The sequence below is a fragment of the Erigeron canadensis genome, chromosome 8 (genome assembly GCF_010389155.1).
Source record: "Erigeron canadensis isolate Cc75 chromosome 8, C_canadensis_v1, whole genome shotgun sequence".
NCBI lineage: Eukaryota > Viridiplantae > Streptophyta > Magnoliopsida > Asterales > Asteraceae > Erigeron > Erigeron canadensis.
Window position 1 is genome coordinate 14605406 of NC_057768.1, and position 7231 is coordinate 14612636.

A 7231-nucleotide genomic window follows, 5' to 3' on the forward strand; every position below is an offset into this window, starting at 1 on the left:
TATATCGAGCATGATCAGCACCGACCATCTTATGTTCCAAAAACTCTCGATCTAGCTTCATCAGTTCGGTTGTTGTACATAACTTTCTCATCATCAACTCTCTGAAGTTATACCAAGACATCGCTTCTGCCGCTAATCTGCCTCAGATTCGGCACTGAGTGTTCCACCAAAACAATGCATCTTTAGTGAAAGAGTTTGCCACATACTTGACCCTTTGTTCAAGAGTACATTCACTAATACCAATCACAACTTCCATCTTTTCTAACCATTGAATAAACTTGACTACTCCACCTCTACCATCATACTCTTGCACGCCACAATCCTTAAATATTTTGTAAGTACAAGTCCTGAGACCACTTCTAGGTCCCTTTCGCACATTCCCAATACGAATTCCTTGATCAACGTCTTCATAATATTCACCATCCTGATCATCCCCTGCGTCGTCATACTGAGCATCATCATACTGAGCATCCTCATACTGAGCATTTTCATTCTCTGTGTTTTGCGCATTTTGAGCATTTTGTGAATTTTGAGCATTTTGTGCGAGTATACTATTAACCACTTGGGTAATCATGGCTGGGTCTGGTTGCATGCCAGCTTGCTATTCAGTAATTTCATTTTCAGCTCCACCACGACCGCGGCCACGACCACTACCTCGACCGCCACCGCGGCCTGCACCACAACAGTACCTCGACCTCTAAACCTGTTCATTTCCACGACCAGTGCCACGACCAACACCTTGAACTACCTCAGGCCTTGACCAATATATTCCCAAAAGTATGAGTTCAAGTCATGATAGTGATAAAATAGGTTATTACAACCAAGCTTAAAAAGAAATAATCCAAGGCATGTAGCCTTAAAGTCTGACAATTAATAAGGAGCATTAATCTCCGACGTCCAGCCTAGCATAGCAGTCTTTATCCCTGATTAGCCTGAGCACCTGAAAAGTATACTAAAACGTGTCAACACAAAGGTTGGTGAGTTCGTAGGTTTTATGTCAAAAGTCTAGTAAAAGAAATAAGTCTTTTGTCGATTCTTTTATGTCTAAACAAGTAATAGTTCAATATATAACGAGCAGAGGTACGACATAATAAGTCCAAATGTCTCAAAGTCTGGCCTTACGGTACCTGCCTTAGTCCAAAGTCTCAAAGTCTCAAGTCTCCAATACATACAAAAAGCACGTCAAATATGCACGTCATTAAGCACAACAACAAACACATAATCACATACATACAACAAGACAGAAGCACGTCAAATGGCATAAGTAACTCTATACGCATAGGCTCAATATTGAACATAAAAAGAAATCGAAAAAACTATTTAAAAAGAACAAGTATACTTTTCACCCCAAAATATGTAAAAAGAGGGGCTACGAAACTCACCTGAAAGAAGCACAAGTATAAATACCCTAGATCAACGAACAAGAACACGAACAGTCAGATACACTCGAAACAAGCTCACTATCTGCCCAACAGTCCTACATTGTTCACAAGTCACTACATAAGAACTTAATTAATGGCACAAGTCCATGTCTTATACTATTGTCTTAGAAAATGCCATTATGTCTCGTCAAATGTCATAATATCTATAATAGTCTTATTGTCCTTATAAATCGCCCATGTAAAATGCTTCTTTTAATAATGTCACATTCGTAATGTTTATATCTTGTCAACTATTTATATGGAATGTCATTGTAAAATATGTAAAGTCCGATAAGTCATCGATTATTATTATACAAATGTATAATTTTTTTAGTCCTTATAAAGTCTTTTTAGATATATATATATATATATATATTTATAGTATATGTCCATATTAAATTTAATTCTTATATATATACATATGTCCATATCTATTTAATTCTTGTATATATATGTAGTTATGTCTAATAAGTTTTTATGTATATATTTATATATATATATCCATATTGATTTCATAATTATGAAAATTGAAATTTAATTATAAACATGGGTCAAATTAATTAAAATATAATTTAACTTTTTTTAAATACTTTAATTTTTGACTAAATTACCAAAATAATACCCAAACCTTAATCTTTATCATTAAGCCGCCGTTGACCAACAATTTGACCAACAGTTTGATCGACGGCTGACCGAACTGAAAAATCAAGATCTAAACACCAAAAGTACAACCCAAATCAAATTTTGAACCAAAGGCATTTTCCAGCTGGTTTGACCGGCGTTGTCCGACAGTTTGACTCAAGATTGACCGAATGAAAATCACAAACAAGTCTAGATCTAACCGAAAAACCAATAAAAATTGCTTTTATTCTCGACTTTTTAACAATTCCGGCATATACCCGTGAACAATAACCGAAATCAAAGTCTAAGCATCAAATCTAAGCCTCAATAGGTGATTTTCGGATACAAAGTAATCGGGTTAAAAGGTTAGGTAAACCTTTAACATATACATAATGTGAATGTAGATGTTATGTAAAGCCTTTGATATAGACTTAATGTCAATGTCATAAAAAACATTAAGTGAATATGAAAGGAATTACATGGTTATTAACTGCCTTTGACATAGAAACATATTGTTTAAATGTCAAAGGCTGAATATTTTATATATCTTAGACATAGATATATCGTTTAAATTTGAAAGGTTTTTAAGCATACAAACCTTAGAAATAGAAACGGATATATGAATGTGAAAGGTAAATGTTGCTTTCGATATATACATTATATTTAAATATGAAAAGTTTTATGTGTCTTTAAAACTTTAGATATCGAAATATAATTGTATATGTGAAAAGTGTAAAATAATGATTATTTAGGTTATATAGTTATGAAATTATTTTCATAAGAATACGAAGTTATAATCAATATATTAAAATGTATGAAATTTATATAATATAAAGAAACTTTGTATTATAAGAATTTCTACATGATTGTGAAATGTGTTTTATACCATCACATTTCCATAATAGAGTGTTTTGTTCTGATAATATGAAACGAGACAGCAAGGTAATGATGCGTAAAGCACGCAAAAACTAAGCACAACGGAATTTTAAAACAACTATTTTTGGTATTTTCAAGATTTTATGAAATTAACAACAAAACAAGACGATAAATAAAATGATAGATAGAAGAATCCACCACCACGATTCGTAAAGGCCAAGCCACCGGAACCAAGGATAAAGGAAACACTCCAACCCACCACTATGTTTGATAAAGGTCTAGCCACCACAAACATAGATAAAGGAATCGAAGATTTTGGATCTCACCACTATAATTGATAAAGGACGAACCACTACAATTATAGATAAAGGGATCACTTGGTACACTTAGGATGAGGACCCACATATTCCTTTTTGCCAGCATCAGTCACTGCAAATACCTTGCCTTTGTTCTGTCTCTTCCCATCAGATCCCCAAACTTTGTTACTGTTACTCGTCCTAGTGCTTTCCTTCCTTTTTGTCCCAACAGCAGTAATAGTTCCACAGTGAACCAACTCCTCTGTCATTGCTTCAGACCTCAATATAGCCTCCTCTAGGGTAAGTGGATGAACAGAAGCCATAGTCGATCTAACCTGAGGAATTAACCCACGAAGATACCTCTCTATACCTTTGTTCTCATGTTCAACCAAATGTGGAACGAGCCTTGACAGTTCATTAAAACTGGTAGTATATCGAGCATGATCAGCACCGACCATCTTATGTTCCAAAAACTCTCGTTCTAGCTTCACCAGTTCGGTTGCTGTACATAACTTTCTCATCATCAACTCTCTGAAGTTATACCAAGACATCGCCTCTGCCGCTAATCTGCCTCTGATTCGGCACTGAGTGTTCGACCAAGACAAAGCATCTTTAGTGAAAGAGTTTGCCACATACTTGACCCTTTGTTAAGGAGTACATTCACTAATACCAATCATAGCTTCCATCTTTTCTAACAATTGAATAAAATTGACTACTCCACCTCTACCATCATACACTTGCACGCCACAATCCTTAAAGTTTTTGTAAGTACAAGTCCTGACACCACTTCTAGGTCCCCTTGGCACATTCCCAATACAAATTCCTTAATCAACGTCTTCATAATATTCACCATCCTGATCATCCCCTGCGTCCTCATACTGAGCATCATCACACTGAGCATCCTCATACTGAGCATTTTCATTCTCTGCGTTTTACGCATTTTGAGCATTTTGTGAATTTTGAGCATTTTGTGCAAGTATAGTATTAACCACTTGGGTAATCATGGCTGGGTTTGGTTGCATGCCAGCTTGCTATTCAGTAATTTCATTTTCAGCTCCACCACGACCGCGGCCACGACCACTACCTCGACCGCCACACCGTCCAGTCCCTCAACCAATTCCACGACCTTGACCAGAGTCTTCTTTTTCACCACGGCCTCTTCCACGACCGCCGCTAGTTCCAGCACTAGATCTTGTTCTTGCCATTGTCCTACAACCACACATCGCTAGTCGGGGAAGAATACACTCGACGATGTTAATATCACAAGATACTCTCAGTAAGCTCTCTCGTCTTATGGTCTAAGGAATGCTATCTAGAACCTAAATTATTCATGCAGTCCACGTCAATGCAATACATATACATATACATATATATACTACTAATATATAACCCTAAATCGTAGTTAAAATGTGGTCCGAATCTAACACCTACATCCGTTGCACTAGTGGTGTATCTATACAGGGTGTACGAGCGGCTAACCCTCCACACTCCTAGTACATCTAATGCAAGGTCGGATCACGGTACTGGTATGCTCTCTAGGTATTGGTCGGGTATGTATACAGGGTGTACCAGCGATTAACCCTCCACCTAACCAACACCCATTAAGCAGCCCAGGGTAGCTACCACACTCTCACTACAAGTGCAATCACTGATGTCAATAACGGTCGCAAGGCATGGCGGTAATCATTGAACAGTTGATCAGGCTTTTCTATGATTATCGCTATGCGATACTAGTTAGCGCCATCACTTCATCTTGCTCTAATACACATAAATAATCACAATAACACCAAAAGCACACAGTCATCAAATGATAGCCATAGTTAAAATAAACACAGGGATAATAAGTCTATATAGGATATGAACTCAAAATATAAGCGACGTTAACACGTCTAGAATCCATTTATGATTTCTATCGTAAATCCTATACGGGGTTCTTAGGTTATAGTCTAGGCTGTTGCACCTAATTCTCTACAACCACGACTCTGATACCATTCTATAACACCCCACCGTTGGCGAAAACATGAGGTGTCATGAAAAAGTACAGCACGACATGGAATTACATAGATATTGCTAAATGATATAGAATATAATAAATATATTCCCAAAAGTATGAGTTCAAGTCATGATAGTGATAAAATAGGTTATTACAACCAAGCTTAAAAAGAAATAATCCAAGGCATGTAGCCTTAAAGTCTGACAATTAATAAGGAGCATTAATCTCCGACGTCCAGCCTAGCATAGCAGTCTTTATCCCTGATTAGCCTGAGCACCTGAAAAGTATACTAAAACGTGTCAACACAAAGGTTGGTGAGTTCGTAGGTTTTATGTCAAAAGTCTAGTAAAAGAAATAAGTATTTTGTCGATTCTTTTAAGTCTAAACAAGTAATAGTTCAATATATAACGAGCAGAGTTACGACATAATAAGTCCAAATGTCTCAATGTCTCAAAGTCCGGCCTTACGGTACCTGCCTTAGTCCAAAGTCTCAAAGTCTCAAGGCTCCAATACATACAAAAAGCACGTCAATTAATTAATGGCACAAGTCCATGTCTTATACTAGTGTCTTAGGAAATGTCATTATGTCTCGTCAAATGTCATAATATTTATAATAGTCTTATTGTCCTTATAAATCGCCCATGTAAAATGCTTCTTTTAATAATGTGACATTCGTAATGTTTATATCTTGTCAACTATTTATATTGAATGTCATTATAAAATATGTGAAGTTCGATAAGTCTTCGATTATTATTATACAAATGTATCATTTATTTAGTCCTTATAAAGTCTTTTTAGATATATATATATATGTATAGTATATGTCCATATTAAATTTAATTCTTATATATATACATATGTCCGTATCTATTTAATTCTTGTATATATATAGTTATGTCTAATAAGTCTTTATGTATATATTTATATATATATCCATATTGATTTCATAATTATGAAAATTGGAATTTAATTATAAACATGGGTCAAATTAATTAAAATATAATTTAACTTTGTTTAAATACTTTAATTTTTGACTAAATTACCAAAATAATACCCAAACCCTAATCTTTATCATTAAGCCGCCGTTGACCAACAGTTTGACCGATGGTTGACCGAACTGAAAAATCAAGATCTAAACACCAAAAGTACAACCCAAATCAAATTTTGAACCAAAGGCATTTTTCAGCCGGTTTGACCGGCGTTGACCGGCAGTTTGACTGAAGAATGACCGAATCAAAATCACAAACAAATCTAGATCTAACTAAAGAACCAATAAAAATTGCTTTTATTCTTGGATTTTTAACAATTCCGGCATATACCCATGAACAATAACCGAAATCAAAGTCTAAGCATCAAATCTAAGCCTCAATATGTGATTTTCGGATACAAAGTAATCGGGTTAAAAGTTTTCGGATAAAAAGATTCCGGATCGAAGGGTTTTCGGATTTATGAACACGGAATTCAAAAAAGATTTCAGACCATGTCTTTAAACAAGCCTATATACTCATAACCAATATATATATATATATATACATTTTCGTCAAGATTTCGGATCTATATATATACATACATACATATATACTTCCGATTTGTGTAAGAATATGTAAGATTTTCGGATTTTAAGGGAAAAGAAATATAACCGATTTACATATATACACATTCAAAAATCGATTTGTGGCTACAGATGTGAAGATTTTCAGATATATATATATGCATCCATAGCCGATTCATACATAAAGTGTAAGGAATTCATGATTTTCGAGATGAACAAACATCAAAGCACATCGATTTAACCAAAACTTACCTAAATCTAAAAGAAAAGTGGAGAGAAGATGAAGATTTGTTGGTGGTTCGTGGTGGTTGTGTGATGGTCAGCCGAAATAGAGGGAGAACGAAGAGAGGGGGCGGCTGGGAATAGAGGGAGAAGAGAGAGAGGTGTGTGTGAAAGTTTTTGAGAGAAATGAGGGGAGGGGAGTTAGGGTTAGGGTTTTGTTAGGTCATAAGCTCCCTTGCCTCGTCTTTTG